This window comes from Chenopodium album, chromosome 13 (genome assembly GCF_948465745.1).
Source record: "Chenopodium album chromosome 13, dcCheAlbu1.1, whole genome shotgun sequence".
NCBI lineage: Eukaryota > Viridiplantae > Streptophyta > Magnoliopsida > Caryophyllales > Amaranthaceae > Chenopodium > Chenopodium album.
In genome coordinates this window covers 27,769,603-27,797,210 of record NC_137846.1, presented here as the reverse complement: position 1 = coordinate 27,797,210, position 27,608 = coordinate 27,769,603, and positions in this window count along the sequence as shown.

Genomic DNA, 27,608 nt, shown 5'->3' with positions numbered 1-27,608 from the left:
CAAACAAGCGGCCAAGTCGAGATTTCCAGTCGTCAAATCAAGTTAATCCTTGAAAAGACGGTTGCAAGAATAGGAAGGATTGGTCGGACAAGTTAGATGATGCTATTTGGGCTTATAGAACGGCTTTCAAGACACCTATAGGTACCACTCCATACCGCCTAGTCTATGGCAAATCATGCCATCTCCCGGTAGAGATCGAACACCGTGCTTTGTGGGCAAACAAGAAGGTAAACTTTGATTTGGCAAGTGCGGGGGAGAAAAGGTGGTTAGATCTTCATGAGCTAGAGGAGCTTCAATTTGATGCTTTTGATTGTGCTAGTATTTACAAAGCTCGTTCCAAGGAAACTCATGATAAGCTTATTGAGAAGAAAGAGTTTTGTGTTGGTGATAAAGTTCTTCTCTACAATTCGAAAATTAAGTTGTTTCCAGGAAAGCTCATGTCAAGATGGAGTGGTCCTTACTTGGTTAAGAATGTCTTTCCTAGAAGTGTTGTAGAGGTTTCAATGATGAATTCTTCGTCTACATTTAAGGTCAATGACCATCGACTAAAGAAGTATTTCGATGATGCTTTTGTTGGCCTTATTCACATATTGCTTCTTCGACAACCACCTTAATAGGTGGAGAACGTCGAGATATGACGTTAAACAAGCGCCTCCCGGAAGGCAACCCGGTTTTCTAACCCTTTTATTTTGATTTTTCATTTTTCTATATCTCTTTTATTTTTGAGAACTTATCTTATTCTTCTTTGTTTTCTTGATTTTATGTACCATGAGATTGGATCGATGAAAATTTCCAACAATTTCGGTGTTAATTCAAGGTTTCATGAGGTTTGGTTAAGTTTAGGTGCAGAAGTTTGTTGGGGTTTTATGCTCTCGTGTTTGCATTTTCATTGATTTTCTACTTTTTTTTCGAGTGCTTTTTCACCTATCTTGTTAGTGCAAGCACGAGAGTACGTTCATGGCCGGAATTTTCTTGTTTGGTGTGCACGCATCATAGGTTGCGCGTGCGCACCAATGGGGTCAGAAATTTAAGCTACTTTTGATGACATTTGACGGTTTTTGAACCCCCCCGTACCCCCTTGGTGCGCGCGCACAGGGAGGGTGGTGCGTGCGCACCATAGGGGTCAGATTTTTAGTTTCATTTTGGTGCATCGCAAGCAAATTCAGCCCCCCAAGCCCCTACCAAGTGCGCGCGCGCACGCACCAGGTAGGCAGCGTTTGTGGCCTGTGTTGCAGCCCCAAGCTCGCGCAGCAAGCCCTGCCCCCCGCCGTAGCTGGTGCGCACGCACCAGCCACAGCACAAACCCCTCTATTTCGTGCCCTCTTCTCCCTAGTTCACCCCCTTATTCACTCCTTTCTCTCACCCCGACTTCCCCCTTCATTCCTCTACTCTTTCATTTCTTGTAAAACCCTTTCAATTTCTTTGAAAATTCAAGCAACTTCATCTTTTTATTTTCAATTCATCACAAAATTACATTAACCTCATTTAAATCTTTCAAAAATTACAAAAAAAAAAGTCTGAAATTTTCGATTTTATGTTCGAAATTTGGGGCTAAAATTAGAATTTTTGAGGGTTTGTTTTGGTTTTTGAATCTTAACTTTGGGTGTTGTAATTGTTCTATATTCTTAAATTTGTGCAATTTACAATTAATTCAAAGCTTTATTGAGGTATAATTTCTCACTTTTTAGTCATCTTCTTCCTCATTTTTGAAGCTTGAAACTCTTGTTTTTGCGTTCATGGTAGAACTCCATTGTTGGTTCTTTTAGCTTGTAATTTGAGTTGAATGATGCTATTGGATGTTAAATTAAAGCTTTTTCATGATGAATTTGTATACCTTGCTTGAATCACCATTGTTGGTCATTTTCTCTCTCATGGGTATTTTATATTACAGTTTCATTTCTTTGATAATTCAATGTTTTGGGATTAATTTGCTCATAATGATTCATGATTTGGTCTCTTGTGTCCAATTTTGCCTTTTCTTCATGACTAGTTGCTTCAAGCTTATGTCTCAATATTCATGGCATAGTTCATGTATGACCATTTCTTTTTTCATTTTTGATTGAATAATGTTTGTGCTTGACTTTAGAGCAATTTCTTTTGAATATTCTTGAACAATGATATTTGTAAATGAATTGCTCATGAATTGCTTTGCTTCTTGTAGATGGCTGCCATCCGTCATAAGAAGTGTGCTAGAACAAGTTCAAGCAAAGCTAGGCACGTTGTTCCACCTCCCCCCGAGGTGGTAGAGACATACAGCATTGAATTCTCTAAGGAATTACATTGGGATAGGTTCAAGCAACTATCCAAGCGGAAGCTCAAGTCAACAAGATTCTACGATCAAACAACAACCAAGCTACTTGGAATAGATGATGACGTTCGCTACCTAGCCAAGAACCTCGATCTCTTAGAGTTCTTGGATTTGAGCGCCCCTACCTATGCTAGGGTGACGTATGAGTTTCTATCATCCCTTGAAGTGGTCCGAGAGTAAAGTGGTGACTCTTCGAGAACTTTAACCTTTTAACTTTTCAACAATGATCATCGGTTGTCGGATTCACAACTTTGTTCCTGCTTTCGGTTTCCTTGGGCCGTCGATGAAGACCATCTTGTCTATCCGGCCAATGGGAAGATGACTAGCAACCATGAATATGATAAACTCAGGTGGTGGCAGCGTATCTCTGATGAAAGGAAATATGAGCCTCAAACTTCTAAATCCGCATCGATCGTTCATCCGGCTATGAGATACTTTAATCGTATTCTCACTTATGCCCTATGCTCTAAGGACTCTTTGGGAGCTATCTCCCGTGAGGAGCTTTGTTTGCTATGGATTGCCGACCAAAAGTCGCATGAGATTAAGCTTGTGGATTTCACTGAACATCTGATCAACCCATTTTTAGATATCGGAGATGGTGTTTCGCTTTCGAGGAGCATCCAAATTGGAGGCATGATCTCTATCCTCGCTCATTGCCTTAATGATTCACATAAAGATTTTCTATGCGAGCTCCCTCCGATAGTTGACCCTAGGGAAAGGACGCCTTCTCATTTCCTCAATGTTTATGCCCTTGTAAACCAAAAGTTCCTTGATCGTACCAAGAAGCATAATATTTTCATTTGGAAGGTGTCTCGAGTGAAGGATTGGTTCTTGATTCCGAGTAAGGAGGCTACAAGGACCTATCCCTCAATGGGAACCCTTTGACCCTATCGTGGGTCCTAGACCTTGTTACCCCTATTGGGAGGGTCCTCATATCCCTCCTAGTGCTATCATGGGCACCGCCCCGGCCAATTACGACTATAAGCGGCCCGGTGGATGCGATTATACATATGATCCCGCGAACCCTATGCCTTTCCCGAACCTTGAGACTTTTGGTAGGTGGGGATTATCGGGAGAGCCGGTTTTGGATGATTGGTCTCATTTCTTTGAGATAGACCGTGCTAGGCGGGAGGGGAGGTTAAAGGGGAAAGCTCCTATTGAGGTGAGTGGGATGGCTAGCTCGGTTCATGTCTTAAAGACCGATGAGGGGAGTTCTCATTCTACCCCTTACCATAGTGCGAAGTGAGACTATTGTGGCTACCCCCCCTTTTCCTATGTGTTGTATATGATGTTCTCTTTTGCCTATGTGTTATTAGGTTTGGAGTTTGGGGGGTAGTTCATTCTGAGCTTTTGGGTGATTTATGTCATTTGTGTGCTTCACTGTTTCCCTCCTCGCTATTGTAGTTCACTCCTGGTCTCTTTTGCTTCTGGTTTTGATCTCTATGTATCTCTTGCTTCTCTAGTGATGATGATGATGTATTTCTGCTGATTTCTCTATTCAGTTCTTGGTTTTGTTGTTTGTTCAGCTAATCGTTGTCTGCTGTGTATCTCTATTTCTCTATGATTATGATTCCTGATGATGATTGTTTGATGTCTTGTTTCCAGACTCTGCTTTTATCTGATGATTCTGCCTCCTGATTTCATTGCTGACCCTATTCCTGATGCTATCATATATTACTTTTTCTTTATTTACATACATTTTATCTTTTATATTCTTCTTTTCTTTTGCATTGAAGTTACAAACAATCTTCTTTGTATATAGTCTATATTCTGTCTCACCCTGCTTCGTCGCTTATGGTTTGGATATTGATGCTTCATTAAGGTGCTCTCTCACTTTGTTTAATGTAGCATAGCTTTGATGCCTAGTGAGATCCTTCTGATCTTCTTTTTATTTTCATCTCTTGGATGCTTAGTTTAGGTTTAGATTAGGAGAAGTTGAACGGTTCGAGGATGTTTGCTTTCTAACACCTTAGTGTGTTTGGGAACATTGGTGTTGTAGCCGAATGTTCACTTGTTTGTCGATTGGGACTTATGTGTGTTAGCATGACTTCCTTGTTGCATATCTACTTCTCCTTTGCTTTTCTATTTCTTATTTTATTTCTTTTTCCTCCTTTTCTATTTTCTTATGTTTTTCTTTTGCTGTTTGTTTCCCTTTTCTATTTTCTTCTACTTTCATTTTTCCACTTTGCTTTCATACATTTTGATTTTATACTTTCCTTTGGAGAAAAGGGGAAAAAAAAAGAAGAGAAAAAATTAAAAATTAAAAAACAAAAAGGATTTTTTTAAATATGAATAAAATGTTTTTGAGGCATTTCTTTTCTTTCTTAAAATTTTGCTTTTGCTTTAGACTTAACACCACTTGAGCTTACACATTGGCTATTATTCTTCCTAAAAACAATGGTTTGCATGGTTTGAGAGTATCTTTGGTTGACTCTAAGATAGAACATGCTAAGGTAGTCGTTTAAGAACTATTGGGACCTTGACGCTGGATTCTTTTGTCTTTGAAAACTCTCAATCGTTCCCCTTTGGTGAATTTGAAGCTTTTAGCGAATTTTTGCCACATCCTTGGGAGGTTTCACAGTGTTCAAGCCTTCTACAATTACTTGAATGAGCGGCATGGATCCTTGACTATTGCGGACCTAATCTTGAATCTTTACTCATAATTCTCAAACACGAGACCGAACCATCACTAGTAGAAAAAGGCTCATTTGCGTCGCTCATTTATAGTGTATTTGCGTCGCTTCTATGAGCGACGCAACTGCTCGCGACGCAAATAACTTTTAAATCATTTGTGTCGCTCCTAGGCGCGACGCAAATAAGAGTCATTTGCGTCACTCCTTTATAAACAAGTGACGCAAATAAGAGTTATTTGCGTCGCTCCTTTATAAACAAGTGACGCAAATGACTATTCTGAGCAACTTCTTGTTTGTTATTTGCGTCACTTGTTTATATAGGAGTGACGCAAATGACTTACTAGACAATACAAAATTGCTTTATTTGCGTCACTTGTTTGTTTAATGAGTGACGCAAATGATGTGAATTTTTTTTTTTAAATCCCATAATAATTGCTTGTATATGTTTGTAGTACCTGTTTTCCTTGGTAGTGGTATAAAGTAATATACTAAGGCAAATAATTGAAATTAAAATGCAATATTAATGAATGCAAATGTAAATTTCGGCAGAGTCTCCTTTGTATTTTGGCCTACCCATAAAATTGGGAATGACGGCATTATATTAACAACCTGTCCAATAATTTACATCTCAATATCATTGACATTATACTCATCATCCCAACACCAATTAACTAAAATCATTCATGTCAAGCCTATAATCCAAAACAAGAGTCCAACATGCGCTAAGTGTAAATCTAAAGTTCAACATTACATATAAAATACTCTGCCCAAATATCTCGATTCTCATTTATCTCCTCCTCGGTATACGGTGTAGTTCTTGAAAAATCCTATCAACACAACAAAAATACAAGAGGAAAGTTTTAATTCAAGATTGTAGCTAACATCAAATTGTATTTATCAAACAAAAATGAAATATTTGACAACTCATACCTTAATAAGGTCCTCACTGTTACGGTGATGTTCAAGTATTTCGTACATATAACGCATGACGTAGTAGCCACACTCACGTCCTCCCAATTGTTGAGGACACTACATGTAATATATTTATAAGTTGAATTAAATTGCTATACTTAAATTATTAAGAAACTTAAAGTTTGGGCAAGAAATTAAGGTAACCTGTCCCAAATGCCATGTCAATTTACTTCCCCTAGATTGTCCTCTTAATGCCTTGTAACTTCGAAAAGAACTACACATTTGAAACAAATAACATATTTATACATAATATGTAAAACCATCTATTATCCTTACACACACATAAAATCATGACATTAATAACAAACTAGACTTACTTTGTCATTGCAAACTTAATTGCTAAATTTCGCTTCTGCCTCAAAGAATCAAAGATGATGACTTCACCCTTAGCCATGCATAAGACCAAAAGAACCCAATGATTCCTACATAATAAATTAGACACACATTTGTAAATGAGTAAATAATATCAACAATTTGCAAGGTTCAAATAAATACAAGTTCAAAGTTTATACTTTTCATGGTATGGGCATAAGATGAACTGCTTAGATTTTTGTTTTTCCATCACATGTGTCATGTATAGTAGGATACGATCTGCATCACTATGCAAATAGGTTTCTGAAATCATTTCGGGACACATGAATCCAACGGAAGCCATATCCACCGTATCGAGTATGTCACTTAAGGCCCTACATATATATCATGTAATAACATTATAAATGGTAATAAAGTATATATGGGAAGAGTGAAATTTGAATATCTTACATCATAAAAACTTGCAAAATTAAAATATTCAGCCAAGCTCCCGTGAGAAGTTGATTGACATCTTCACGTCTGATAATGATGTCCTTACTGTCTTCATAACTAAAGGTCCAAGCATCAACCTTTACCTTAATAGTTTCACCTTCGGGTAATGAAGATAACAAACTATTCAAAGATCCACACTTCTGAGACAAGTTTTCCAAAGCATAATCCATAAGAAAAACTTTTTTTGGATTGGTGTTGGACACTTTTGTTTCGTGACCACTTTCAACTACTTTCACTTTGTCTTGCATGTTTTCTTTGGCCGCTTTATTGTTATCATCGTTCTTATTTGATATGTATTCCTAATCAATAGTAAAGCAAATCTATTCAACAAATTGCTATATTTTGTATGGCAAACTATGTAAATTGTTATAAAAAATAATCTACCTTGTCATGCATGAGTGAAACCAAGTCTTTCGGCCATTGGGTAAAGGTACCGTGAGCATGCTTAAGTTTCTTGATGACTGAAGAAGGAACTGAAACCGAGAATTCTTTGAACTCGTCAAAAAAATCATCAACACTTACCCTCACGTGATCTGGAAGGAGGTTACTATGATGATCAAGGATTAACTCCGGATGATATGTACCTTCAGTGACAATGACTTTCTCAGAGTCATTTTTCAACAATGATAGCCGACATGGAACCGGTTCCTTACAAAGATAGAAAAAAATCATTACAAAAAAAAAAAAAAAAAAAAATGAGTTACAAAGTTAAAAGTATATCGCAGACATAAATCATTACAAAAAAAAAAGATAATAAAAATAAAATAATAAAGTTTTGGATACCTGTATGTTTGCAAATGGATCATTACCCACTGATCGGCAACTACTACGATTTTGTGGAGTCGCCCGGCCTATGTTATTCATTTCCATCAATTCAGTTGGAATTTGAATACCAATCTGTTTAGCAAATAACATAAACTTCTCTTGAACCATGGAATCCATTTTAGAGTCCATCTCCTGCATAGTCTCCTCTCGTACCCTCCGGGCTACTCTTTCCTCTAATTCTTCCAGCTCAGCATCTCCGATTTCCCTACCCCGTCGGCCACTACGCCTCTCTCCGGATCCCCATATAGCTTTAATGTGAATTCCACTGCCAAATGCTATTGCCCGACCATTATGATCTTTTTTCCCAAGGGCACTCGTTCCTTGAACCATGTAACGAATGAACAATTATGCTCCTTGTGTCAGATATATCGTTAGGTGTGGTGGACAGTTGGGACATCACTCGTTCCTTGAACCATGTAACGAATGAACAATTATGCTCCTTTATCAGCTGAAGATCACTTTTGGAAGGATATTTATTTTTAAGAAAAAGCATGTGCTCGTCCAAGTAAGAATGAACCTCGCTAAGGTTTTGCAACACAAAAAGCTCGGCCTTATTTTTCATTTCAAAGCCCATGGATATCCTTTTCCTGCCAATAGTACCTTGACCTCCAAGCCTCCCATCGTGTCGAGACTTTGGCAACCTAATTTTCTGTGAACGTGCAAGATATTGAGCAACCCATGTTGCCACTTCCTCAGCAACTGTTCGTTGTACAATACTAGCTTCAGGTTTGGCCGGATTCATGACCTTTCCCTTTAAGTCACCTATTTCTCGTTCAAAAGGATACATGTATCTCAACACACTGGTCCACAAAGTTTATTTTCACGTACAAGATGAATAACCAAATGAGGCATCACGTCAAAAAAAGATGGGGGAAAATACATTTCAAATCGACACATTGTCTCAAGTATATCTGCTTGCAAGTCATCTAAAATACTTGGATTTATGACCTTGCTACAGATAGTGTTAAAAAAGACACATAATCTTGTAATCGTATACCTCGCTTGAGGTGGAAAAATTCCTCGAATGGCAACTGGTAATAATTGTTGCATCAAGACATGACAATCATGAGATTTCATGCCACCTGATTTCAAGTCAGACATTGAAACAAGTCTGCGAAAATTAGAAGAATATCCAGCCGGGACCTTTAAACCATGCAATGACTCACAGAAGCTAGTTTTTTCCTTTTTAGATAAGGTAAAGCAAGCTGGGGGAAGATACCAGCGTTTTCCTCGAGATTCGGGTGCCAACTCTGAACGACCCATAGCAGCCATGTCTTTTCTTACTTTAACTCCATCCTTTGTCTTTCCTAGCATATTTAATAAAGTTCCCACCATGGCATCATAGACATTTTTCTCAATATGCATTACATCTAGACAATGTCTAACTTCCAAATGTCTCCAATATGGAAGAGACCATAGTTCAGACTTCTTCTTGTAACCCCCAGTAGATTTGCTTTTGTAAGGCTTACCAAACTCATTCTCAATGTCTTTGACCCGCTGATAAACCTCACTTGCACGTAAAGGGCCACAAGCTTCTTTCAACTCCACTTTTCCATTAAAAGCATCCTTATTGAATCGAAAAGGGTGGTCTTCAGGAAGATGTCTGCGATTATCCATGTATATATGCTTGCCACAATTGTCTAGGCGTAATGCCTCCAAATCATCTTCACAAATGGGACAAGGAGTTGTTCCCTTCACAGTGTACCCCGACAAATTCCCATAAGCTGGGATGTCATTTATCGTACAAAAAATCATGGCACGTAAAGTGAAATTGGTTTTACTATATGCATCAAACATTTGGACACCTTCATTCCATAACAATTTCAAATCTTCAATGAGAGGCGCTAGATACACATCAATGTCATTTCCAGGTTGTTTAGGCCCAGATATTAGAAGGGACAACATAATGTATCTAGACTTCATGCATAACCAAGGAGGCAAATTGTGGATAGTTAGAAGAACCGCGGCCAAGTGCTATATTGGGTACTTAGTGTCCCAAATGGGTTCATTCCATCTGTACTAAGACCAAGCCTAAGATTTCGGTCTTCTGGACCAAAGTCCTTGAACTTTCAATCAATGTTCCTGCATTGCGGGGAATCAGCCAGATGCCTCATTAACCCTTCTTTCTTCCTCCCATCAGCATGCCACCTCAATAATTTTGCAGTTTTTTCATCTGAGAAGAGTCGCCTAAATCTCGGTATAATTGGAAGATACCATAATACCTTCGCCGGAGACCCTTTCTTACACAACTCACCAGTATCATTCATCTTGTAACGAGAAACTCCACACCTTGGACACTCATGCAAATCAGCATACTCATTTCGATACAACACACAGTCATTGGGACAAGCATGTATCTTCACATATTCCATACCCAAAGGGCACATAAGTTTCTTGGCCTCATAAGTGGAGTTTGGAAGTTCAATCCCTTTGGGAAACATTTCTACTAAGACTTCCAACAACTGCGTAAAACCCTTGTCGGTCCAACAATTGCTCGCCTTTAAGTTGAATAACTTCATAATAGCACCAAGTTTAGTGAATTTTGTACAACCAGGATATAACGGGGTTTCTGTAGCTCTCAAAATACTATCATATGTCTGGGGACACTCTGTGAAATGGTCTTCAACATCATGCATCATTTCATCTATCCTGTCCTTCTCCACTTCACTCTCACTTTCAACACCAATATCAGCTGTATCGATATCCTCACCTTGGTGTTCATTATCATCATCACAATGATTCTCATTTTCCCTTGGGAAATAACTAGAACTTGCCTCAATATATATGCTCTCACCATGCCATGTCCACCTTGTGTAGTTTTCTTTAAACCCACGACGAATTAGATGATCTTTAATATCATCTATATCACGATATCCCCTTGAATTATTACAGTCACAACAAGGACAAAGAATAATCTTTGATTTATTCTCTGTTTGGTGTTTTAAGGCAACATTGCTAAACTCTTCAATTCCTCGTAAAAAACTCGTAGAATTTCGTTTACCATACATCCAACTTCGATCCATTTTCAACCACTGAATAACAAAATTAATTTTAAGATAATGTGTTTATTTTCTAACATATATAGCTCCTTAACTTTAAACAAGAATATAAGGCATCAAACATTTTCATTCAAATTTTATCTCATGTAAATGCAATGACATGATCCAACAAGGTCCTTATCACTCCAACCTAACCCATTCTTGAATGTCCTATCTCACTAATAACTACTTGTAAAGTTTGGTTCTAAAGAAAATCCGGCAGCATTTCCTTATAGTTCTCCAAGCACACAATGTAGATAATCGGCTATCTACATATGTACCCAGAGAACGATCGGGAAATAGTGAGCCATGATCTTCTAAGACCCAAAAATAGTTCAAGTAGTTATCACCTAGATGAGATAGAACATTCAAGAACAGTCCCAAACCGGGGACTATTCAAGACTTATTCCTAATGAGTAATCCCTGAACGGGTATCTAAGCCAATGATGCAAGTATTATTGCAATTCCAATCAATTATATTACAATTAAAAATCTCATACAATTCACAATCATTATACCAACCACAAAAAATAAGTTAATACAAAGAATGGTTCAAATATATATACCACAAGTGAAGACAATCTCGTATGTGTACTACCGCCTTAATCGTTTGTCCACAACCAGAACCTCGAGCAACTTGTGGAATTCACTTCCGCATAATTAAGAATCTACCATATAAAATTACATATATTAAACCAACAATATTCAATCATACTATAAAATATTTTCTAATTAACTCTATCTACAAATAAAATTACATATATTAAACCAACAATATTCAATCATACTATAAAATATATTCTAATTAATTCTATCTACAAATAAAATTACATATATTAAACCAACAATAATCAATCATACTATAAAATATTTTCTAATTAATTCTATCTACAAATAAAATTACATATATTAAACCAACAATATTCAATCATACTATAAAATATTTTCTAATTAATTCTATCTACAAATAAAATTACATATATTAAACCAACAATAATTAATCATACTATAAAATATCTTCTAATTAATTCTATCTACAAATAAAATTACATATATTAAACCAACAATATTCAATCATACTATAAAATATTTTCTAATTAATTCTATCTACAAATAAAATTACATATATTAAACCAACAATATTCAATCATACTATAAAATATTTTCTAATTAATTCTACAAATAAAATTACATATATTAAACCAACAATATTGTCTCATACTATAAAATATTTTCTAATTAATTCTATCTACAAATAAAATTACATATATTAACCCAATTTTCTGTGAACATTTTTTTTTTTTTTTGAGAAAATGAAAATATTGAACATAAATAAAAGCAATCTTACCTTACGTGAAATTGACTTCACAAATTCAACAATGTCGAGCCTAAATGCAGTTGATTTGGGCGAACAATGGTCGAACTGCTACACTAATCGAACTTCAATTATAAGGCTGTAATTTGCTCGTCCATCCTTGGATTTTTGGGGGGCGAAATTAATCAAGTAATTCACTCAAAAATTCAATTATAAAGGTAGTAATTCACTCAACGAATACCTGGGGTTTTAATTCGATTTTTATGCTCGAAATTACTCGAATTAATGCTTGAATTTGCTCAATTTTTTTGCTCGAATTTGCTCGCATTTGCCCATAATCGAATTTCTGGTTTTTTTTTGTTGTTTTGCTCGAATTCTTGGGGTTTCTTGGGGTTTTTTTTTGTTGTTTTGCTCGAAATTGGGGGTTTCTAAACATGAATTTTTTCAGATTATGGGTGTTGTCAACATTGCGGCTTGGTTGTTGAATTTGTGGGGGTTTTTTTGGTCGAATGTATGGGGGTTTTTGGATCGAATTTCAGGGGTTTTTGGGTCGATTTTCTGGGGGTTTTTGGGTCGAAATTCCTTGACTTTCAGGTTGATTTTTGCTCGAATTTCTTGGGGTGTATGGGTCGAATTTTTGGAGTTTTTTTCTCGAATTTATGGGGTTTTTTTGCTCGAAATTCTAGGTGTTTAGCTGTAGGAAATCGTTGTTCTTGGAAGATAGGAGTAGCAATTATGTTTTTTGTTTTAGTAAATGGAAGGCAACTAGCAATTGGAATCCGAAAAACGTAAATGCAACAGAGTCATTTGCGTCACTCAACTAATAAAATGTGATGCAAATAACTCAAAGTTTAATGCTGCCATTACTTATTTGCGTCGCTTATTAATTAAAGGAGTGACGCATTTAATTCTATTACTCATTTGCGTCACTTGTCACTAAATGAGCGACGCAAATAACATTATTATATGCGTCGTTTCACTAATTAAGAGCGACGCAAATAACAGAAAGATAAAATGTATTTGACTTTTGCATCGCTTCTTCGTTAATGTGCGGCGCAAATCACTTTTAAGGATGCTAAAAAAAACATTTGCTTCGTTCTTTTGTATGAGTGACGCAAATAAGGCGACGCAAATGTACGTTTTTCTACTAGTGCATCTAGGGAGGACAAAGACATCTTTTCGGGGTGGTAATTTTTCTTTTTTAGGATAATCTTCATAATTTTTAGTTCTTGGGATTACATTTGCCTACTTTCTAACCATTTGAGCTTTTTCCCTTCTTTTCAAGTCACATCTTTAGAACTTTGGGCCTTTTGTTTCTTTTTGTTCCATTTTTGGTTTTTGTGAAGCAAATGATCATGTTCTTGGAGATTGTGGTATAGAAATTTGGATATTGGTTCTTATTTGTAAGCAAGCTTGTGTTTTGTATATCTTGTAAATAATGGCAAGTGAATAAATGAAAAAAGTCGTCCATAGTTAAAAAAGACAAGGACAATGAATAAAGTGAAAAATGTAAAATTGAAGAAATGAGATAATGCAAAGCAAATTCAAGAAGCTTTGGCAAAAAAAAAAAAAAAGTAGAAAATGAAAAAGTTCAAAAAACATTTTTATGTAAATGTTTCTCCCTATTTTAAGCATTGAGGACAATGCTTTATTCAAGCTTGGGGGGGAAGCGTCTTACGCTTTTTGTATATATGATTGTGGTTATAGCTTTGAATAAGATTGGGGGTGTTAGTTTGTTTTTTTTTGGTGATCTCTTTGTTTGGTGTTGAGAATTGGCCAATCTTGAAAGGAATAGTGTCCTTCGAACAAGTGTATTATTCCGATAGGGGGTTCGAAATTATTAGAAAGCTAATTTTTCAGTAAGGTCAAGTGGTCGGAATGCCTGGGTGGAGGCTGCTTCCGATCAGTAATATTAATGCATAATTAATATTACAGCTTAATCTTGACTGAACCCTTCGGGTTACACCCAAGCAACTAACGAGCCGAAGCGACGAATTAATTCGAAAGTATTAATAAGTCGACCGAGTAATTAACATTTAGACGTCGGAAATTCGAGCTTGGAACATCGAAATCGAGCATCGGAAGTCGAGTCGAAAATAGTAATAAGATGAGACGTGAAAATAATAATAAATCAATAATGACCAAAATACCCCTAGCATCGGAAAACCGAGTGCTAGGGGCGCGGCAAATGCTAGCAGCACGCACCAAGTGCGGGGCTAGGCTAGCATACCGCAGCTAGCAGCAAGCACTAGTGTGCGTGGATTTGCGAGCATACGGCAGCTAGCAGCCCGCACCAATGTGCGAGGCATGCTAGCAGGCAGCAGCGAGCAGCCCGCACATTGTGCGCGGCGTGCTGACAGCTAGCCTCAGTCAAGCAGCACATGGCAGCCCACCTTGGGTGCCTTGGTGCCCAAGTGTGGGTGCCACGTTGTGCAATTTAATTGGGGGATATGGGGTTGAGGTGGCCAGTTATGGGAGTGAGAGTGGGAGGCAAGTTTGATCCCCCCCTCCTCCAAATGGTCCTCACCTAATCCTGCTTGTGAGCTTGCCACTTGTTGATTTATTACTAGTTTGATTATTAATTTCATTTTAGCTTTAAAATAAAATGGGAAAATCAAATTCTCCCACATTGATGGGAGAGCTTTTCACACTCTTGCATTTCCCTATAAATACCCAACTTGGGGTATTAGGAAAAGCACTTGAGTAAGAGTTGGAAAAGGCATCACTAGTAGTGAAAACCTTTGAACTCAAGAGTTGAAAAAGGCATCACCTTTGTGAAAACCTATGAACTCAATTACTCGGGTTTCGGTCGTGCCTTGCTAACTCCAAGGCATTGGACCTAGTCGGTGTTCGAGTTGTGGGTGGACTTCCGTTGGAGGTCGTCGTAATTTCGAGGCTAACTTTCGAAGTAAGGGCCCCTCGAGGTCGGGCGAAGCATTCTTCAAAGGTATAATTATTATCTTAATCATGTCATTAAGTTAATTATGTTTATGGTTTTATTTACTGCGAGTGCGGTCTTGGTTTTGGGTTTGTTTCCGCGGTGAGTTGGACACACAAAACCCTAACAAATCTTTGCTTCACAACTTAGGTGTACCACAAGATTCTAAATTTTAAACCTACCCTCAACCTTTTTCCTTTACGTTACAACCTTTGGGAAAGCCCTTTTGATCTAGAGGTTGAGTCATATACCGAGGGAGGGCATTATGAGTTAAAGCCTAAGGAGAGGGGATGCAAAGTCAAGATGTCGAGAAAACCTCAAATCTATTGTTTTTCCGGTTCCTTCGAGGAATTATTGAGATGCTTGCTAAAAGAAGATTTGAAGCCAATTGGGAAAATGTGCTAAAATTGTTTTTAGATGAAGGTGAATTGCGTTTTGGTAGTTCTCTATACTTAGCATGTCCTATGTTTCAATCAACCCTCGATATCTTAGTTTGTGCTTACCATTGTTATTTTAGAAAGTTTGTTATCCTCTCGTGTTTTGATCATGTGCAAAAGTCCATTATATAAGCACATCTTTTCTTTTCAAGGTTTAAATTTTCTCTTTTCCCCTTTTATGTTTTGCCTCCTTTTAATAAAGAGTTCTTTGTTAACCTCTTAGGAAACCCTTACGAGAGCATTACTCGTCCTCTAGGGAGATCTAGAGGTTTAAATGGCTTGTCAATTGTTGCTAAAATTGACCGTGATTCCTACGAAAGTGAGTTAGTGTGTATTCTCTTATTCTCTAGTCTTTCTCGTTTCTTGCTTGCCCAATTAATGTCATCATTTTCCTTTAAGCTTGATTTTGTTTAAATCGAGGAAGAAAAAAGGTTTAGCTTGGGGGAATTTGATGAGTGTCATTTATGGCACTCTTAGGATAGGTTTTCTTTATAGTTTTATTCTCATTTTAGTCCTTCTTGCCGTGTTTTTACATAATAATGCTTGCTTTGCGTGTTTGTGTGTAACTTTAGAGAAATGCATCCTTTTAATGATTTTCTTGTCATTTTGTTCATTTCTACCTAATACGAGTATATGCTTTTAATGCCTCGAGTCCACCAATGATAGGGATGCTCGAGAGCGCGGAGATTGATCGAGCAAGCGAAGGAGGCAAGGCCACGAGCACCGAGCAGGGGTGCGCGCGCGCGACACAGGAGGTGCGTGCGTGCAGACCCACCTGTGCGCGCGCATGCCTTGGTGATGCGCATGCACCAGGCGCCCCGCCCTCTTCGCTCGTTTCTTCTATATATACCCTTAAACTTTTCCTTTTTGGGGGGGAACGACTTAATTTATACTTGAAACTTATTTTCAAGATTTAGTAGAGAGAGAAAGTAGAGAGTGAAGCTTAAGATTACTTGATTGGACTTGAATTCGATCTTTGATTTCAACTTGATCTTGGATTGCTTCTTCTCATCAATGAAAGTTTGTGAGATTTCTTTCCTTTGAATTTACTTTCATTGTAATTTCCTTTAATTCTTGAATGTTTGATTTGAGTTTCATTCTTTGCTTTAGAATTTGTTGAGTGATTGAATTCCTCCTTGATTAAACTTGAAATGAATATGATTGTGATTGAATTTGTTTTGTTTTTCATTTTCACCATGATAAGTGAGTAGATTAGTTGCTAGGGAGAAGGGGAAGCATGCTAGATTGATGATTTTTGCTAGTTGATGATCCTTGATTGATTGAATTGTTGCAATTAATTTGGTTGACATGGTTGTGCATGGGATTAATTAGACTAGGAGTGATCAACCTATAAGATTAATCTAGATTGCATTGCAAATTTCAATGACATGAATCCTTGATTTGAGAATTGCTTTAATTGATTGAATTTGATTGTGATTTTCCTATTCATAGTGAACCCTATCTTGGCTTATAGGAGATAGCTCTTGAATTCCTTTAATTGCAACTATTGTTTGTTCTTTGTAGTGTTTGAATTGATTGAGTGATACTTTAATTACCATAATCATTGAGCTTGCATGTGGAACCAATATCACTAGTGTTTAGTACATTGAATTTCTCGATTTATCTTGTTTTCTCGATACCTTAGTTACCAACCATATCTTCCTACAATCTTCGAAGTAGCTTGACCTAGGCTATAGCTTCCACCTACTTATTCCCTTGGGTTCGACGCTTGACTTACCATATACTTGTATAAGGTTGGTCGAGTGTTTATAAATTTTCTTTGGCTCTAGGAAAGGGTAGAAAACGACCTACTTTTCCCTACGTCATTTTGCCCCTGGACGGCTGTATGCTTGGGTTCAAGAGTGGGTTGATTGACTTTGAAATTTTTTATACTTAAAAGAGTATGACTAATTTCCAAGTCAATCAATCGCTATGGTGATTCCCCCAAACCAAGCGTGCTGCCTACCACTGAGCATCAGGTAATATAGATAAGCGGTCTTTGACGTCTTCGAGGTAGCCAGATGGCTATTATGCTCGAGCCTTAGCTCTTGTATTCTGGCCGTTTTACCCAAAAGGAGCAGACGGACCAAAATGTTCAATCTGCTTCCGCCCGCCTGTTTTACTTTGTGCCAAGAACATACAGGCTTATAGCGTTAAGATATTCCAGGCGGTTTTATTGACGTTGCCTGCCTTAATTCAAACAGGTTCTTAGTGCAGACTTGTCCCACCTAAAATTTTAATCCAGATAGCTAGGAGTGAGCCGATTAAGCCAATCAGCCTTGGCCGTCTGTGTATATTAGGAGCAATGAGTCATGCTCATCGAAATGAAACTTATTGCATCAAAGCCACCCGGATGTATTACAAACAGGTGATCTGCCTACCCCCAGGCGAGGTAGTTACAATCCAATAATATAACCATCCGTCAATCCCATTGGGAAGACTTTGTATAGCTAATAATTTCAACACGTAATCTAAGTAAGAGCTTTATGCGAGTTCCAAATGTGTCCCTATACACAGCCTCATTCTAAGTCCGATTGTGTTCCTTTTAGATTACTTACGTCAGATAGCTATGAGTTGACCAATTTGGTCGTTCAATCTTTGCCGTCTGTATGCGTTTCTAGAGCAATGTGCCACCTAAATGGGAGATTCTCTCTATGACGAATTCACCCGGAGGGGCGTCGCCAGACGCCATATCATATGGGAGCAAACAAATTTCTAAATATAAAGTCATCCGGCCATTATCCTTTTTATTGTTTAGCCGCTAAGACTCTTAGCTTGTTTTCATTTTTAAGTTGGACACAAGTAATGTTCATAGGCGGTATACTCATTAAGGGAATTATGTGTCTACAACAAATAAATACACAATTTTGAAAATAAAAAGCAAATTTCTCATAGATAGCTTAATATTTACAAAAAATTATAAGTCTCAGAAGTAGTACTTTTTAAGATTGTCTACATTCTAAATTCTGGGCAGTAGCCTACCGTCTGGAGTTTCCAGGCGGTAGGTGCCGCCTCTTTCTTCCTCATGGATACGGTAGGGGCCTTCCCAATTGGGCGTCAACTTGCCTTGTTCATTGGCTCACCGGTTGTCTCCATTTTCCGTAACAAAAAGTCCCCCTTTCAAAGGTTGTTTGTGTACTCTCTTATTGTAGGCACAGGTCATTCTCAGACGGTAAATCTCATGACGCAAGGAGGCATTGCCCCTGCATTCCGGGAGTGAGTCAAACGCTAACCGCATGGCCTCCCAGTTTACCTCTTCATCGTATAGCATGACTCGAAGAGTCGGCTCATAATGCTCGATGGGTAAGACGACTTTAGCACCGTAAACCATGAGAAATAGGGTTTTACCGGTTGCCCATTTTTCAGTTGTCCGGATGGCCCATAGCACATGAATTAATTCTTCAGCCCACAAACCACCGGCCCTTTCTATTTTCTTTTTTATGCCGTCCGAGATGAGTTTGTTGAAGGCTTCAAATTGGCCGTTTGCTTGGGGTCGGCCGACTGATGAAAAACAATGTGAAATCCTTTGACCTCCCAACCAATTTTTGAGCTAAGGCGTCTCAAATTGAGGATCCTTGTCAAAAGCCATAGACATAGGTACCCCGAACCGGGTGATGATGTTCTTCCAAATGAAAGAGATGACATCCTTAGTCTTGATATTATTGATCGCCTCTGCCTCAACCCAATGGTGAAATAATCCACAGCCACCAAAATGTACCGCTTTTCGCCTAGTATAGGCATATATGGACCTAAAATGTCCATACCCCATTTAGCAAACAACTTTGGGCTATGAATTGCTGTCAGGTCAGTGGCCGGTTGATGGATGAGCCTGCCAAATATTTGGTACTTGTCACATTTTTTTACCATATCCATGGCGTCTGACTTAAGAATGGGCACTTGTCACATTTTTTTACCATATCCATAGCATTAAAACAATCAATAGGAAATCAATTAAGCATTAATAATCAACAATCATAGAATTACCCCCTTCATATTATTTATTAGATCCCCATAAACCCTAGAAGGAAGACTACTCAGACATAATTAAAACTAAGCAAAACATAATAATTAAACAAGACATGAAAGAAAAATAGAATGAATAAAATACTGAGATTAATTAAGAGAGAAATCGTACCAAGACGGCGGAATTACAATAGAGTTGAGGAACAAGAAAGAAAATAAAAGTCTAGAGAGAGAAAGTTGAGTAGAGAGAAGGAAGAGAATAAAAACTAGAGTAAGAGAATTATGAAGAAGTCCTAATCTTGCCTAATAAAATTACATTAATACTAAGCAAGAATTATTCGCTAAAACAAAACTGAACAGAAAACACTAAACACCTAAAACTACACGCGCCCGGTCGGGCAAGGGGGCGCCCGACCGGGCCCGCCTTTTTTTCTTCCTCAAATGCCTTCTCGCGCCCGGTCGGGCAGTGGCTCGCCCGACCGGGCCCGCCTCCTTTGCCTCAGATGTCTTCTCGCGCCCGGTCGGGCGCGTGCTCCGGGCGCAAGACCCTTCAAGATGTTGCTCCGCCCCGCCCGGCCGAGCGCGCCTTTGGGCGGAGAACCTAGTCCGGGCCGCTTCTCTTGGGCCACCAAAACCTCGATTGGGCCTCTTTTCCTCGGCCCAATCCGAGTTTCCTCCTTGGATCTTCATACTCGAGCCCTTAATCACCGATTTGATCCCTCCAATCGGTCTTGGGCTATCGAACTGGGTCGCGGTCTTCCAATACTTGTAGATGCTCCTCGGAAAACCCGGGAAAATGCTCCAAGTACGCAAATTCCTACAAAACTCAAGCAAAACTACCAAAGCACTGGAAAACACAAATTAGTAATAAAAGTGGCTCGTAGGAGCCAAAAACACTACTAATTACGACCAAGGGACGGGGATAAATATATATATAAAATGAACACATCATTAGTCTGCAAAGACTAAGTGTATGGAAAAAATATTATTTTTAGAAGAGTCAAATAGTGGTGACTCTTAGGCTAGGTAAGCTAATGATGTAAGGATCAAGCCCCAAGTCTAGCTCTAAGTAGATAGGGATGAGCGTAGGAGATCCCTTGATATGATCAATGTAAATATGAATGCATGTTTATTACGGCTGCACCCCAATGTGAGGTTGCCTACGTATCCGTTAGGAATCAGGCCGAACGTAGCTCTAGCCGAACCTCGCACAAGTGTCTATATCTCAAAGAGGTCTTTTGAGGGTTGTAACGTGGTTAGGCTAAAGGTTAAAAGAAGAAGTGGGTAAAGGCTTAAGACCCTAGATAAGCCCCCAAGGTGTGCAACTTTGCTTTTGGATGTTTGTATTTTCATGCTTAAAGTTTCTCACTTTTGAACTCTTTTTCTTTTTTTGCTTTTGCATTTTTTTTTTTATGTTTATAAGTGTGGGTAATCCTGATCATGCGGTCTATCACTCACTTGGCATTCATGTTTCTCAGGCACGGTACCGAGCACTCGATAAGAAACGCAATCTGAGACGTGTTCATATCAAAGACATTGGAACACTTGCCTTTTTGTACACTTTTATCATTTTTGCTTTTTGAATTTTTGAGTTTTATGTAAAATCACTCAAGCTTTCGTTCTTTGAAAATTGCATAAGTTGCACACCATCCCATCCCAAGGTTAGGTAGATATGGGTTGAAAAATGACAGGTCTATCGTAGACGAGGCTCAAAGTGGTTTATCAAAAAAAGATTGTATATTTGAAGGGTGAAAGGTGATATGATGTGGCTACAAAGGGTGCCTCAAATCATTGGTATACCTTGTGCTTAGTTCGACGTTTTTTTTTTTTTTACGAATGCAATGCAATGTAATGATCACATGAAAGGAAACAAATGCTCATTTTATTAAAGGGAGAAAAGAAACGTACAAAATAAAAAATCTAAGGAAGAAGGTGCATATTACTAGACTTATTGGGAAAAGGGAAAATGAAAAAGAAATAGAAAAAGAGGTCATGAAATCTTGTCATTAAAGCTCGCCTCTTGTCTTGTATTGTTCTCTTTATCATCACTCGCTCTTTTTGCTGGATGGAGGTATGGGAAGCTTGTTATTATCAATCAAGTATTGGATGGCCTCTTTTAGCTTCCAACAGCTCTCAGTAGTATGACCCCTACCTTGATGGTACTTGCAATGTGAATCGGGGTTCCAACTAGGCAATCTTTTTTCAGGCGCGGGATCTTGAATAGGTCCAATGGGAGTAATGAGTCCCTTGGCATGGAGTCGGTCGAAAGCAGCATCATAGCTCATCCCAATGGGGGTGAAGTCTTTCCTTAGTTGTTTCTTAGATCCTTGGTTATCCATGGCTAAGACTTCACTAAGATCAAAGGTACTAACATTGTTACTAGAGTGGGCGTTTTTGGAAGAAGAAAGATTGTCGTTCTTCTTTCCTTTCCAGCCACTGTGGTTACTATTGTTAGCAGCTTTTTGTTTTGCGAGGTCATCTTTGATCTTGATGCCTATGTCATAGACGGCCTTGAAAGTATTCAAGTTGTGTTGATATTTTAAGTGCTTTGAATACTTTACTTGTAAATTTTTGATGAACATCCTCACGGACTCTTTCTCATTAGGCACCTCAACCATCTTTGCAGAAGTTTCCCTCCACTTCTTAAGGAAAGAAGTAAAGCCTTCATTCTCTTCTTGTCTCAGCATCTCAAGTTGTCTATAATCAGTTTCGACTTGAATATTACATTTATATCTATCAATGAAAGCGTTTACAATAGCATCCCAAGTAGAGGTTTTCTCCTTATCAAGAGAAAAGTACCATTGCTGACAAATGGTTTCTAATGATAGGGAAAACACAGAATGAAAAGCTTTCTTGTCTATTCCATTAATATTCATTACAGTTTCAAAGGCTCTTAAATGAAAATAAGGGTTATCCATTGCTTTGAATTTCGGGATGTCGTTGGCATTGAACTTCTGCGAAAGAAGATCCTTGTCCACCGAGACCCCTTGTGAGCTAATGCCTTGCAATCTATAGTCATTGGACAATTTGCCTAAATTTTCCTGGATGAGCTCCATTTGTTGTTGTCTCACAAGGTCATTGATTTGGAGAGTCAGATTCTTCAACATTTCAGCAATGTTAGCCACTTGTCCCTTGAGTTCGTTGACTTATTCCTGACTTGCCATTATCTTCTTAACTTTCCTTTTTCGACCGATTGGCTTATCAAAAAGTTGAATTTGAATAAAGGTGTTGTCTTTGATTAATCGTCCTTCTCTCCTTGACCAAGTACTGTGGAAAGGGAAATTAAGGGATATTCGTTGTTAATTATTCGACTTAACTCTATTCAATATGCAATAGATGGAAAAAGGTAGGAAGAATGAATATTGTGATATGGGGAAAGCATGTAGAGAATGGAAAGATGATGTAGATGGAGGGATATGAAAAAAACTAGGAATAGAATGTACCCCCAACTCAAATGACGGAAAAAACCGACTCATGCATGAACCTAAGACGTGGTCATGGTGACTATATAAAGTGTGTGCTAACACTAGTGAGTGTAGGTGACATGCTTTAACTCTTGTGTATGACCATAGGACTAGGTGCCTAGACTCAATTAAGAACTTAGACATGGCTAAAGCCATCAACAAATTGGTTAAACTGATTAGCAAACTGTTTAATTAGACTCGTCGTGATGACTCGAGTTAGAAACTGGGTTGTCGTCGGAACAACCAAACTGTCGCCACATTTTTAAGCTTGTCGCCAAACGACAAATCTGTCGCCAGGCGACAAGCAGTAAACTGCGGTGCCACAGCCCAAATTCCTGTGCCATTTCTGGAACATTAATCTGGGACTATTTCCAGTAATTTTACTCTAAGGGGACATGCCTACAGTCGTACTAAGTCAGATTAATTACTTTATTAGTCTTTAATTAGTCAAATTAATTAATTAATTCATTAATTAGACAAAGTCCTTTTTAGTCATTAATTGGTTTATTTAGACTTAAACACAAATCAAACAAACGATTAGCACATATAAAGTATGCACAAGCAAAGAATGCACAAATAGTTCAAATAGTCACAATATGATGCAATGAGTTTGCAACCTAACCATGGCTCTAGTTCTCTAAAGTTCAGGATATGGGTTAGTCAAAGAGGGTCCATGGTTATGAGTCCGATGCACCGCGTGGAAGCCTTACCTTTGGAAGAGTTGGCGCGAGTGGATGGGACCCCGCAAGTTAAAAAAACTTGCTTCCATGGTTTGGTAGATTCACAAACTCGGATGTACCCGTCGTTGCCAGGAGCGTTCGATTGGGTAGATGGAGCGTGAACCCCCATAGGGTTATGTCCATATGTAGAACACATATGGGTATTAGAAAAGTGAGAAAAACTCAATTAGGAAGTATAATCGAGCCAACCGTGCTAGAAATGGTCAAAACAAGAAGGCAGAGTTCTGGCTCGGTATTGGAAGAACTTGGCGCCAGACTACAGGGGCTGTCGCAGCAAAAGTGCCCCTGTCGCCAAGCGACAAAACTGTCGCCAGGCGACAGAAGCACTTTACAGGCGATAAGCCCTGTTTTCTAGGCGCTAGTTCCTACATGCCTCAACAGGTATCTACGTTCTTAGAATTTTCCAGATTTCGCAGCGTTATTTCAATTCTAGTTGTGAAAGATATTTCTCAAATATCCTACATGTAAAAATCCTATGTTTTTTACTCATTTCGGATGGTCTATCTAATAAGGACCTTTTTTATGCATATGACAATAATGCTAATCAAAATTACGCACATGAAATACTTAGAACTTTTCGAGTCTCATCCGCTCATTTTAAATCATTGCCAAAATAAATTTAAGGAATTAAAATAGAAATCCTCCCCAATGGAGTCGCAAAAAACTGTAGGGAATATTTCAAGCATTACCCCAAACTTGAACCCCACTGTGATCATACACTTAAGTATGGTGGCGTCCAAAGGGAAGGAAGCTAGAGCAAAAGAGTCGCCAACAAGTTTTAGGAACTTGTAAACCGTTCACAAGGTGAAGATTAAACCCCTTAACGATCCAGGAGATCGTCAACTCCAAAAGGTCTTGAACCAAATAGGGTTCGGGGATGAAGGTACAAATCCAACCTAAAAGAGATTGAACCTGCCCTAAATAGGCCTCTACTTCATTCTTCTCGTATTCATGTGCGCTTTCTGACTAACATGCAAACATTAGGTTAACCCTAAACCTGTTTATCTATGTTGGTTGAATATAAATGCACAAGCAAAACTATTATTGGCGATCACTTGAATTATAATCAAATTAGCCATAAACAAGATTATTAATTATCTTATTAAGCGTGATTACAAATACAAATTCCCTTTAAACCTGCAAGAGAGGGCGTGATCAAGCAATAACAATATAAATATATCAAGCAACATAATAACAATCATAACCATTATCATAATTGAAATAATCATGTTAACGCTAAAGCATGATAACAGCAGATCCTAGGCATGATACTAACAAGATTAATAACAAACCCTAGCATGTCACTAAGCGATGAAGATCAAAGCTTTAAACCTAACATGATACTAACATGCTATTAGAAAAGAGAATAGGAAGCATCGCAGGAATCATAATAAGCATATTTGATATTATAACCTTTTCCCTAAACATGATACTAGAAAGCAATAACAACATCCTAACATAATACTAGGAATTAAACAAATTTAAACACGCTTTCTACAAGAATAGAGCAATAAGATTACATACTTTAATGCCTCGTGCCTCTTTCTAATAACAAAATACACGCGTTAGTAACTTCAAGGAAAATATAAAATCAAACAATTAAATTAAATAATTGAAATAGAGATTAGGGACCAAAACCTCAGAAATTATAACCTTTCACATCTAGGGCGAAGGCAACTTCGAACTTGGCTAGGTGTGTCTAGATCTCTTGAATGCGGAATTTTGTAAGAGGGAAGGTTTAGAAAAAGAGAGAGAAAGCTTCTAGCTTTTAGAGAGAGAAAGATGACTGTGAATGAATGAAAACGGAGGTTCAGGACCCTATTTATAAGAAAATAGTCCGGAAATAGGTAGAATTTGATAAGGAATGAAACTCCACATTGTCGCTGCAAAACCGACCTTGTCGCCAGGCGACAGCCTGGATTTCTACGCGCTTTCAACACGGAGTCCACATATGAATCAAAATCAATTTGTAAAGTCCGTGTGAAACTGAAATCGTATCTTTCATAAAATAATATTTTATTCCAAATAAAACTTATCAAAAATCTAATTATTAATTCTAATTCTATTAGGATTAAAGAGAACCCTCTAGAGAATTGTAGAAGACTATAATTAATTCTAATAATTTTAGGAATAATAATTAATATTGGGCCCTCCCCTAGATCATTGGGCCTCATGTAAAGACCAAACCGGGCCCAGTTTAGCATTTTGGCCATAACTTCCTCATTATTCATCGGAATTGGGCTTATAATATATCGTTGGAAAGCTCTTTGCAAGCCCCATCCAACTAAACTACTATTGGACCCATGCCGTGGACCAAACTAAACTGGATTGGCTGCTTTCATAAAATAGAGTTATTTTCGAAAACAGAAAGAAAGAATTTTTAATAAAAACCAACCGCAACACTTGACCTTTCACACTTTCACCTCGTTCGATTATCATTCGACGCAAAACGTATTCATCACTGGGTTTGGTTTTTGGGAGACACATTTGGGTGTCTACACATACGATACATCTAGCCTAGTACGTATCATGGCATACATAATCGATCCAAATCGAAGCATATGGAATCTGATTCATCCTTTTCAGCACATTAGGTGTCTATGGACACTACTTCTTGCTTAGAGTTATGCCATGTGACATGGGTAGGTGACCACTCTTGGGCTCCTGCATGTTGAATCAAGCCAATACCTTATCAATGTAAGTACTCTGGCTCAATCCAATCATCCTCTTAGATCTATCCCTATCGATCTTGATGTCCAATATGTACTCAGCCTCTCCCAAGTCTTTCATTAAACAACATTTTCCAAGCAAGGCCTTTACAAGCTTTAACATCGGAATACTGTTTCTAATGAGCAATATGTCATCGACATATAAGACTAGGAAGGCGATGTCATTCCCACTGACTTTCTCGTAAATGCAAGATTCATCTGGATTCTTGATAAAACCAAACTTACTGATGGCTTCATTGAATCGTAGATTCCAACTTCTGCTAGCTTACTTTAGCCCATAAATGGACTTTTTAAGCTTATACACTTTCCCATCATTGCTTTGGTCGACAAAACCTTCAGGTTGTGTCATGTGAAAGGAATGGTGTCCTTCGAACAAGTGTATTATTCCGATAGAGGGTTCAAAATTATTAGAAAGCTAATTATTCAGTGAGGTCAAGTGATTGGAATGTCTAGGTGGAGGCCACTTCCGATCAGTATTATTAACGTATAATTAGTATTACAGCTTAATCTTTACTGAACCCTTTGGGTCACACCCAAGCAACTAACGAATCGACGCGACGAATTAATTCGGAAGGAATTAATGAGTCGCCCGAGTAATTAAAATATAGACGTCAGAAATTCGAGCTTGGAGCGTCGAAACCGAGCGTCGAAAGTCGAGTCGAAATAATAAAAGACGAGATTAAAAAATTACTAATTAATCAACAAAATTACCAACATACCCCTAGCATCGAAATGCCCCGAGCAAACCGAGTACTAGGGGCACGTGGCCTAGCAAGGTGGCAACAAGCGCACCAAGTCGAGCCTAGGCTAGCTGGTGCGTACTAGCGCACCATGGCTAGCTAGGCTGGCTGCAGCACGCAGCCCCAACCGCGCATGTGTTAGCAGCCATGCCGCAGTAGCTAGCCGCAAGGGTCAGCACGCGTGGCGCGCCAGCCCGCAGCAGCTAGCAGCAGCGTGGTGTGCTGTGCTGCGCCTTGCTAGCAGTAGGCCTCGCCAGCAGCCCGCACAAATGTGCGAGGCATGCTAGCAGGCCACGGCCAGCAGCCCGCACATTGGTGCGTGGCTTGCTGACAGCAGGCCTCGGCTAAGCAGCCTATACATATGTCTGTGGCCTGTTGGGCCGAAGGCATGGCAGCAGCAAGCAGCCCACACTTGGGTGCCTTGGTGCCCAAATATGGGTGCCACATGGCGTTCTTGGATTCGTTGCTTGAAGCTTTAGGTGGTCGGCTATGGGGGAGGATTGGGGAGCAAGTTTGGTCCCCCCCTTTTCCAAGTGGTCCTCACCTAACCTCTCTCGTGAATATGCCACTTGTGGATTTATTAGTAGCTTGATAATTAATTTTATTTTTGATTTGAAAATATAATGGAAAAATCAATTCTCCCACATTAATGGAAGAGCAAATCTCACTCTTGTTTTTCCCTATAATTACCCAAGTTGGGGT